Source organism: Desmodus rotundus, chromosome 9, assembly GCF_022682495.2.
Source record: "Desmodus rotundus isolate HL8 chromosome 9, HLdesRot8A.1, whole genome shotgun sequence".
NCBI lineage: Eukaryota > Metazoa > Chordata > Mammalia > Chiroptera > Phyllostomidae > Desmodus > Desmodus rotundus.
Window position 1 is genome coordinate 23,508,830 of NC_071395.1, and position 11,854 is coordinate 23,520,683.

At 35.8% G+C, this 11,854-nt stretch overlaps 1 non-coding gene across 1 annotated transcript; it reads left to right on the forward strand.

Moving 5' to 3' along the window:
- Positions 1-11,369: 11,369 nt before the first annotated feature.
- LOC112312714 (U6 spliceosomal RNA) lies at positions 11,370-11,476 on the forward strand. Its single transcript, XR_002975604.2, has one exon. It is a non-coding gene; the product is annotated as a U6 spliceosomal RNA (small nuclear RNA).
- The last annotated feature ends 378 nt before the right edge of the window (positions 11,477-11,854 follow it).

The window sequence follows — 11,854 nt, forward strand, 5'->3', positions numbered from 1 at the left end:
CCTGGCTTTGCTTCGATACTTTCAGGCTTTTTTTTTTTTTTTTTCAGTTTTTCTCTCAAAAATATCCCAGGCTTTGAAGTTTTGGTTTCAGATCTTCACTATCATAATTATTGAGGATTTTAATATACACAAAATGATCTAATATATTGGTGGTTCCGTCCTCCTTCTCAGATGGCACCCTCCCACTACCTCAGCCCTGATCACACCTAAATGTCATCGTTACTAAAAACTGCGGCACCTCATAATCACCAAGTAGTTACCTCTGTCCACCAGCATCCTCCCTGTTTCTCCCAGCCAGAAATTCTATTAACCAAACTCCAGCAATTATTAACTCCACTAGGAGCTCTAATTGATTGATCCTACTAGTATTCTACTGTATCTCCATTTGCTCATGTCCTCAATTGCCCTCGTTTTTGAGATTAGATACTGTTGGCAATAAGTATTACCACTCCATTTCATGAGCCCTTTCATGAATCCGTAGTACTATTGACATTTTTTCTCTTAATCATATTAACCTGGCAGAATTCCACAGCCATGTTTTCATTCACATCCACCCAGGCCATGCCTGCCGAACAGTCTTACCACATTTTGTAATCATAATCTTATATATGGCTATTATATTACTTCTCTTTTTTTAAGACATTCAGTATTTGATTCTGATTCAACTGTTGATCTTGCTGCCTATTTCACTCATAAAATAAAACAAATCAAACTAAAAAGAAAAACTTATAGAAACAGAATATATTGGTGGTTGCCAGCAGTGAGGGGTAGAAAGTGGGGGAATTGGATGAAGGTGATAAAAGGTACTAACTTTCAGTTGTAAGATAAATGTTCTAGGGGTGTGATGTACAATGTGATGATCATAAGTTAACAATATTTTATTGTGTGTTGGAAAGTCTATAAGAGAGTAAATCTCAAAAATTCTCATCGTAAGGAAAAAGTCATATTTACGTGAGGTGATGTATGTTAACTACACTTAATGTGATAGTTATTTTGCATTATATACATATATCAAATCATTATGCTGTATATCTTAAACTTATACAATGTTATATGTCAATTATGTTGCAAGAAAAACATTGAGTAAATCAGTAGAGGAAACCCACAGGCTCTCAGCACCTATCTGAGCACGTATTTTCTCCTTCCGTTATGTCATCCAGACTTCTAATGAAGTCCCGCTGCTTCTTCTAGCCAAGCTCCTCACTCAACAATTTTCTACTAGATCATTCTCTTTAGGATGAAATTAGGTAGTAGTTCTCACAATGAAAAAGCAACCCTGCCTTTCTGTTCAACTACTCTATTTGTTTCATCTTCCAGAAAACTTAACAAAACGTTGCCTGTACTCACTATCAATTTCTTATTTTCCTTATCTGAGTCTATTTAGGTTTTTATTCCCATCACTTTGCTTACATAGCTGCGGTCCAAGTTGCCATGAATGTTCTCATCATTCCTGAATGATCAGCATCATAGGATGCATTTGATCACTCCCTTCATTTTCTTCACTTGCTTTCAGGATATGACACTGTTTCTTCCTACTTGAAGGGATTATTTTCCTCCACCGCAGTGATTCCTTTTCATATTCCTGATCTTTAAACTATCAAGTGCCCTGTTCATGGTCCATCTATTGTTTTCTTTCACTCAGTACATAATCTAGCTCATTCATGGAGTCTCTTTTTTATTTTTATTTTTGTTTTTTGTACGGGCATTCTCTAACTTTATATCTTGACTCCAGCCCTCTTTCCTGAATCCATCTGCCAATTCCACTTTTCCATTTGGATGGCTAATAGGCACTTCAATTTTAAAGTGACTAAGAGAGATTTCTTTGTTCTTGATTTTTCTTTCTAGATCGATTACATGTGAGTAAACAGTAGTTTTCTATTTTCAGTTGCTGAGGTTTTAAACCTTAGAGCTGTCTTTGACTCATAATTCACAAGAATCAATCAACAATATTTGATTCCCATTCAAGTTCTATGATTAATTCACCCAAATCTTAGCACTTGCACTGCTGACTTCCTAATCCAACTTTCCATCCACTTTGAATTAGTATCCTATCGCTGCTCTACGAATACCATAAACCGTTTAGCTTGCAATGACAAACATTTACTATCTCACAGTTCAAAAGACCTAACATCAAAGTTCCAGAAGGGCTGCATCATTCCAGATGCTCTAAGGGAGAATCCCTTTCCTTGGCCATTCCAGCTTTTAGAGACTACCTGTACTCCTTGGTTTATGGGTCCTTCCTCCATCTTCAAAGTTAGCATCGTAGCATCTGCATGTGTGTCTCTCACCTCCGCTTTTATTGTCGCATCTCCTTTTCTCATTCTGATACTCTTGCCTTCCTCTTATAAACACACTTGTAATTACATTGAGTCCACTTGGATAATCCAGTAGGATATACCCATGTCAAGATTCTTAACCGTTTTTGCGAAGTCCCTTTGCTATTAAGGTAACATATATACAGATTTCAGGGATTAGGGCATTGATATTTTGGGGGAAAGGCATTATCTATCACCACACACTGTGATCTGTAATACTGCAAGAGTTCCAAGCTGGTCCCCTCTAACTTCATCCTTTTCTCTATTTTTCACACCAGAAGCTAGATTGATTCTTTTAAAACCTGTCAGAACTTCAGTTTTTATATATAGCAAGCCAATATTAGAAGATATGAGCTCTCTTTAAATTAGTCCATAGACTCAGTGCAATTCCATTTTAATCCCATAGATTTTTTCCCCATAAAACTTGAAGAGCTGGTTGTATAATTAATATGGAAACATAAGGATCAATGAATAGATAGTATACGTTTTATAAAAAAGAACAAGAATGAGTAATACCATGTTAATGGACTTTTAGTTGTATTATAGAAGTAATAATTAAGATATTAATCTACTTATCTACTCCAGATAGAAATTGTATAAAGAGACCCATACATATATTATAGTCTGATGTGGTATTGTACAATAGACCAGAGAAAAAATGGTGAACTTACCAGGTGTTCCTTGGATGTTAATTATTCATCATAAATAAATTCCTTAGACCATATACAAAAATTTCCACCAACTTAGAAGAAAATATAAAAGAAAAATCTAACAAATTTGAAAAGAGAATTTCTCTTAAACATGGCTCACACACACACAAACCCACAAACCACAATGGGGATGATTGGTAAATTACCTCACATTAAAATTAAATAATTGTGTGTATTAGAGGAATCCATGAAAAATGGAAACATAGGCCAGAAACATGAAGACAAAATTTGCAACAGGTTTAATCAATAAGGAACTGGCATCTTGAATATTTAACTCTATGCATCAATAAGAAAAAGACAGTAGTCAAATAACATGAGTACACTTTCTATAGTAGAGGGATTATAAATAGCGAATCAACCTATGAAAATATGCATAATCTAATTAATACTCACAAATCCAGAATGAAGTGACAATGTTACCAGTTCAGAGCTACTTGATTGAAAGAATTGAATTTTGATTTTATTATTTTAATCAAAATAAAGTTTAATATGTAAAAATGGCTTTATTGTTTTTTACAAAATAAAAGTATTGGCGACAATGTAAAACAATGCAGTCTCTCTCATACTGCTGGTGAGGGTATAAATTGGTGAAATAATTTGGAAAAGAGGTTGTTCTTAAGCAATAAAATGAAGCTACACATATAGTCTGAATCAGCAATTTCAATCCACCTCTTTAAAATATTCCTCTCTGAAGGCACATAGCCCTGCTTCCACATGATGTACATTTTTTCTTGTTATATTTCCTTTCCCATTCATTTTTTAATGGCAACATACGGATCTTGGATTTCTCTTGGTGATCTCATAATTTTCTTTAAAAACCCTTCCTTCAACATCCAACAGAATGTGACCACCACTGTTTGTGCACCTGTCCTCTGTTTATGTAGGTCTGGGGAGGATAGCTTGAGGACCCCTGGAAAATCATATGGCCCTAAATCTTCTGGGATTAAGTTTCCTCTGAATATTTTCATTTTCATTCCATTCACCAATGACTTTCTTCAAAGAATCTACCTGAGAGTTTGGTTTCTCCTGCAGAACAAAGAGGGAAAGGGGTGGAGAAGATGACTAACCATGGGTTTTCTTTGATAAAAGCAGGGAGAGACTGGAAGATAACCATTTTCATCAAAGTAGGCCTTGGAGTCATTGCTTTCAACGGCCTCATTTCATGATACAGCTGCTTAGAATTTTAGTTCTTTTCTCTCATGTCATTTAGGTGGAAATTTTGAATTTTTCCACTTTTATTTTTCAGAGTTCCTCTGCCTAATTTTGCAAGTCAATAATTCATCCCTCTCTTAACTTCATTCGAGAATTCAGTCCATCTGTTGAATTTTTATCTCAACTATTGCTATTCATTAACAACACCATGTGCTTGTTTTTTAATGACTTTATGTGCTTTCTTTCTGCTCCAGTATCTTCCCTTATCTATCTGTAGATATTGATATGCTTACTTTAAATTATTGCTTATTGCTTATGTTAATTCAGCCTCATCTGCTCTAGCTTCTCCTTCTCTTTCTGTTACAGCCTACTGGATATTTATTTTATTTTCCTGTGAGTTCTCAGTCGTTTGGAGCTATATATTCATGGCAGCTAATTATCTATACCATGGAGGAACCACTAAAGGAGCTCCATGCTAGCTGTGCCTTGTGTGGCCATTTTGAGGTAGGAATAAACTGTATACTTGTAGACTGCCTATAGGATTTCATTCTGTACCTTTGTTATTATTCCTAAGGAAAATCACTCCGCTCCAGAATACAAGTTGGGGAGGACAATAATCTGAGGGACAGGAAGATTATCCAGATTACATTTGGACGCTGCCTCTAAAGTAGCCGAGGGGTCCTGGCTGGGTTGGCCACTCCTTTTCTGTCTTTCTGTGGCTATTAGGTTTTCAGGAAAATATGAAAAAGAGATAATCACACATTTTTAAAAATATTCTTGTTTTCATGCTCAGACTATTTAACTTAGGCTAATGTTTCCCTTACCATCTGGTTCCCCAAAATTGTCTTGCAGAGTTTTATTATAGCTTTTATGTTAACGTGATAGATCCTTCAACTCATATTTGGTTTCTGCAAAGTGTCTAAGACTGAGTTGAGGAGAGGGAGCCAGCACTCCGACCTAACTGTCTTCATTAGAGGAACGTGAAGTGCTCTGAGGCGACAATCTTACACAGGTAACCGGGAAGAAAAAGACTAGTTTTACACCAATATCTTATTGTAACTTTCTGATTTTCTGCTGTGAAGATCTAAAAGATTATTTTCTGTAATTTTTTTATTTCAACTTATTTTTAGGACCACATTCTTTCCATTCTTACTTCCTTTCTCTTGTTCCTATTTTTTAATTTTTTTTTGGTTAGGGTTTGTGATGATTAATTTTATGTAAACTTGGCTAAGCTCTGGTGCCCAGTTGTTTGCTCAAACACTAGTCTAAATGTTGCTGAATGTATTTATGGATGCGACCGACATCTATAGTTGGTTGACTTTAAATAAAGGAGTTATTCCTGAGTGTATGGATGGACTTCATGCAATCGGTTACAGGCCTTAAGAGCAAAAACTGGGGTTTCCTGGAGAAGGGATTCTGCCTCAAAACTGTGTCATCAAGGTCCTGCCTGGATTTTCAGGCTGCCAGCCTCCCCTACAGGTTTAGACTTTACCAAGTCCCATATGTGTGAGGCAATTCCCTAACATAAATCTCTATACACACACGACACACGCGCACACCCATTATATGTAATCTACAGTTGTTCTGTTTCTTTGGGGAAACCTGATGATAAACCAATCTATGCTATGGTAAAGGACAGGGTTGTCGGATGTGACTTAAGACTATACTAATAAAATCTCTCCTTTTAATTTCTCAACTTTTCATTTAACATTTGTTGTGACCTCCTTAAAACAGAATGCTGCAGAAACAAGTATGAGATTCATCAGAGGATCACAAAACTTTTCCTTTTTACAGAACAGAAAATTAAATAATATTATAGTATTAGTTTATTTTACATAAGAATAGATTTAACTGGGAAGCCTAGGTAGAGATCAACTTAGAGATAATAGGTACAATACTGTCTCCATACAATTCGACTTTCTTATCTAGCATTTTGCAGAAAATACTTTCTCTTTCCAAATACAATAGGACTGTTTTAGTCACTGTCGCTTTCAAACCTTCCATTCTGCATTCCTTGACATTCATAAAGCTTTATTGTTTCCCTTCCTCTCTTTATCTTTTCTCACACCACTGGAGGTTATTATATTCGCTCGCATCTGACACCCCGTTCTTTCACTTTCCCTCCTATTTCTCTTTTCCTACCTCTGTCTGGATCCTTGGCTTGTTATCTTCCCACTAACTCATTTTTTTTAGACATTCAATGTTTCTGAGAATTTAAATGGTTTCTCTGTGTTGTGTTTTCAGAATGATCTGTTTTGGAAATAAATAGCAACTGTATCTTATGAGAGGGAATACATTGGTGCACTTAAAAAAATAGGTAATTAGGGCACTGAAAAGGAAGGGGCTGGCAGTTTGAACAAAAGGAGTTCGTGGGAGACTCCAGGTAGTCCACCATGCAGTGAGATAGCAATGAAATTACAAATATAAAGAGTGGAAATTTTTACCAAAGGCTGCTTATTACTTGTACAAACACCATTAAAATCCCATGCCTCTCTTCCTAGGAAGGGAGGGCAGTTGGTATTAAAGACAACAAACATGGAAGTATTGTATCTTTGAATTCGCACACATAAAACTGCCTTTGCAGAATGAGAAATAATTTACATATTTCTAAAATGCAAATGTTAATATATTTCTCACCTGCTCTATTGTAAAGTGCTTATTAGATTTAAAGCTTATGGTGTGTGGAAAAATAAGTCCTATGAATTTTTTAACATGTAGAAGTTATTTATTTTTAGATTGAGGTGATAAATTATAGTAATATTAAGCAAAGTATATACACAGAAAAGCAGGTGAGGTTCAATCTAAAATAGTTTCAAGAAATTCATGGATATTTATGATGAAATATATGATGATTTAATTTTAGGTTCAGATGAATTTGGTAAAAGGGGTGTCAGGCCAAGCTGAAGTTATATGTATGTGTGTGTGTGTGTGTGTGTGTGTTAATGATTTTGAAAAGACTGCAGATTTTACTTGAATACTTTATATTCAATTAAAAAATATTTCTAGTAGTACTTCATACACACCAAAATCAGCATATTGTCTCTGAATATGTCCTCAGTACAAAATGTACCATTTTAATAACATGATACAATAAAATAGCTATTTAATTTCAGGGACTTATGCACCTGATTTGATAGTACATTCTAAATTAAATAGATAGAGAAATGTTTCTTCCATGCTTCCAATATTAAAAGAGGCCAAAACATTTGCATACGAAATATATTAACTGTCATGAAATGCTTATCTTCACAGCCAGTTGAGGCAGACAATATTTCTTCAATCATGTAGTCAGAATTCAAAAGGAAATTTAGTGACAATTTTATGTAAGAACATTGTTATCTTGGTTCTGGAAAAAACAATTTGGACACTATTTCTGCCAAGGAGATTCAGGAAGCTCAGATGTGCCAGTTATGCAAATTCACTGCAAACAACTCAGACGCCATCCAAGGACACTATGTTTGTAAAGGTTTTCTTTCACCTGGACCACCTTGGTAAATATGCAGTTAAGAAGATAAGTTATATTTTCCACCCTTTGAACGTCGGGAAGAAACCAATGAAACCCAGGGGCGATTGTTCTGATGACAACATTGAAGTTGTTATATATTTTGATGGAGAAATACCATTTTCCCTATGATGCATTTATTGTACTAGGTGCTTCACTTCTCTTTCAATTGTCTTGGTAGCGGTAATGATGGGCGATATTGGTAATGCATTATTATTGTATGACAAGTGAAAGAATTGGAGATTTGGGGGCTTGTAAACGTGCAATAAAGAATGTGTATTTCTTTTCTCCCTATTAATTCGTAACCATATGAGAGCTATTCAGGATTTAGATTAAGACCCAAACTTTACCTTTATTATTAAAATGAAGAACATGATTTTATATATATGTGAAGAGAACTTACTACGAGTTACCTCTGGTTTCAGCTTAATAACCACCCTCCTTAAGGTTACCATTAGAAAAATTGCAGGATTTCCATGAGAGAACGGGCACATGCATCCTATGGTCAGGCAGCTCCCAGAAAATAAGTCAGGGAGCAACGCTTTCTCACTAAGATCTCCTAAACTTGCTGCATTAGATTTTTAACGCTGCATAAAAATCACCACAGATTTCAAACAGCACTCACATGTAGGTCTGAAGTCCAGGCCTGGCTGATACGGGTCCTGTGTTCAGGGTTTCACATCCCAAATGGAGATGTTGGTTAGAGCCGCTGCGCAGGTTCCTCTTCCAAGTTCACGTGACTATTGGCCGGAGTTCGCTTTCTTGCAGCTGTAGACCACGTGGCAGCTTGCTTATTCAAAACCAGATAAGTAGCCTCTCTGATACCAACAAAAGCCTAAACAGTCTTTTGGGGACTCTTCCTGACGAGACAGGCCCACCCAGAGAAATCTTCCTTTAGATTAACTCAAAGTTAAACTGACTAGGGATTTTACTCATATCTCCAACAGCTTTCACCTTTGCTGGGTAAAGTAATATCATCATGAGAATTAGTTCCATCGTATTCAATGCTTCTTCCTACAGGCAAAGAGAGGAGATTACAAAGGGCATCAACGCCAGGGGACGGAAATCTTTGGGGCCTCTGCAGAATTCTTCCTACCGCATTTACCCAACATAAAATTCACTCTTTAGTTCAAGTGGTTATTATGGGATGAGGAAAGAGTTCAAGAGTTTACCCTAATTGTTTTCATTAAAAAAATGAAGCTAAGGGAAAGTGAGGATACTCTTTATGTTTTATTTGGAATATTTTTTGAGTGGAATTTTCCTACTAAAAACATGTTACAATATTATTTAATATGTATTACAAATTTCTTTAATTAACATTTGTATTCAAATGTTATATACAAATGTATATAACATTTGTATAACTTATAATATTATAGTTTAAAACTATCATGCCTCAGTATTGAAGCTTTGGTATGGTTTGAGCTAATGATACATAAAATTTTAAAACTTTAAATGAAAACAGTCTAAAGCATTGTGCTTCATTTTCAGTTTTACAGATTCCACTTCTCTGGTGTTATTTTCTATCATTTCATCTGTTTTTCCCCATCTTTCCCTCTACTTCATTAAAATTATTAAACATAAATATTATAAAATTCTTGTTTGCTATTTCCAATATTTAGGTTACCTAGAGAATTACTTCTATTGTCTTCCTTTCTCTTAATATGTTTAATTATTTGTTCCTTTTTTTGGCAAGCCTAATAATTTTATTGAGTATCAGATGTTGTTTGAATAGTAGAGGTTTCAAATTGTGCTACCTTTCCTCAAGGAGGGTTTAGCCTTTTCTCTGTCTGAAAGGCAGAACAGGTGATTGATGAACTTAATTTAATCATGAACTTGCTGAGTTTGGGATGGGCTAGAGTTGCAGTAATTCCGTGTCCATATGTGGTTTACAACCACTTCTCAGCATGTCCCTCCAGTGATTCCTACTGAGAGCCACAAAACTCATTGAGGTTAGTTCCCCAGGGGGTCCTGAGCTTTACAGTCGTTCTCTATGCAGCACAGTGAGACCACAGAAAACTCTGCTGTGCTTTTCAGAAAGGATTGTATCACCTTCTTCACCTCTTATCTACATAAGTCATAATAGTGAAAACATCCTGAGAGAGAAAATCTATATTTATAGCTTGGTTCCGAGACCCTCATATTTATCAGAACCTCCGTTCACTCCCATCTGCAAATTTCATGTTTGCAGTCATATGATACCAAAATACATGCTGATTTCTCTGACTCTGAGCTACAGTCCTCTTAGTCCTCCTTCTGCAAAGTCAGCCTCTTTCCACATACCCACAAACAGAAATGTCCTAAAAGAAAAGTGGATGCAGAGTATCTACTCTGCTCTCAGCAGTCCCCTTCTGTAGAAGGCAGGACTTTAGCAGAATTATGCAGGCTTTAAATTTAAAAAAATAGTAAGCAAACATATTTGCAATTTCTTTTAGCTTTTCTAGTTTATTTCTGTGGTAGAATTGTTTGGCCACACACAAACTACACTGCCTTAGCCAGAAGTTTCCTGATCATATAGTTTTAAAAGGGTCTGAATTCTTGCCTTAAGATAACAAGCAAGATCATGGGAATACTGGGTTTAAAGGTTAAAGTTTAACTCTAGAAGTAAAGTGAGTAAAGTAGATAAACATTACTATTGCATTGGTGTGTCCCCTTCTATCACCCAAGTCAAAGATTTAGTAATAAATCACTTGTACAACTACATATCTCAGTGCTATTTTAAAAATCACACCTAGTCTGATTGGCATGTGGCCACATAAAATTGTATATGTAGGTATTTGTGTTACTATACTTAAATTACTTTTTTAAATGCTGACATTCTGATTTGAGCCATATAAAATTAGGTTTATACCCGAGGTAAAAGTATGCTAATGCCACTTTAGGATTAAGAGTGTGTAATAAGTTTTATTTTTTTACTGATTCTTAAACAAGTATGTTTGAATGACTGACTGAAATCCTAGTTTGAGTTTTCTTCATGGGAACAAAGACTAGTGAAGGAAAACCTCAGTTCCGCTCTCTCTCACTTCACCAGTTTTTCCTCCTATACTGGGTAATCCACAACATATGGGATACAAGCGGCCTCCATTTCTCCCATTTGAAAATAAAGCAACACAAGCTCTTATTTTGACCTGACATCCACTTCCACTCCCACTCCCACTCCCATCCAATTTCTCTGCTAGCCTTTGAAATAAAATGCCTGGAAAGAATTCTCTCTGCTCTCCTGTTTCTGATTTTTCTCTCTCTATTTTCTCTTAAGCACATTCCAGCAGCCTTTCACGCTCACAGTTCCATCCACCCTGCACTTACCATTGTACAGATTTCTGGATCTTCAAATCCAGTAATCTGGGCTCTGTCTACATCACACTACTTCTCAACAGTGTTTCCATCTCCTTTTAACACCACACTCTAGCTTCCTTTATACAAGTGCACCAAGACTCGTTCAGTGCTCCCGGTGCTTCCCATTCATCTCACCCGCTCATCTCTTCCTCCCCTTGTAACCTTATATGGCAATGACAGCATCTTCATTCAGGATTTTCTCCTAATCTGAAGACATATACACACATATACAATATCCAGGTGCTGGAAATAAAAAGAGAGAGAAATATATGACTTTATTCTTTAATTTAATTTATTTACTTACTTATTTTCTACCGCCATTTATTCCCCACTCTTCTTTAAAATCCTGGTCTAGTGCTCGTTTTGGCAGCACGCACACTAAAACTGGAACGATACAGAGAAGACTAGCGTGGCCCCTGCGCAAGGATGACATGCAAATTCGTGAAGCGTTCCATATTTTGGGGGGAGGGGGGGAGGGGTGGGGAGAAAATGCAGACAACTCTAATTGAACAACAATAAAATAATTGAAAAATTGAAGAAATGCTGGTCTAGAAGAGAAGCAAGTACTTCATCACATGACGATTTAAAAGTCTGCATTATTTAAAAATCATAAAATAACACCATATGACACACTTTAATATTGAAAGATGGGTAAGGGTGTTTACAGGAAGAGAAATGACTTATGCATTTGGGATGCATCAAGCACTTTTAAAATAATCTATTGAATATTGTTTAAAACAATTATAATTAAATGTCTAGAACAATGGTATAATTGTTGATTTTAAATGCATATAGTATAATTTTGAAGTGTAGAGAAATATACTTTTTGAATGTTATAG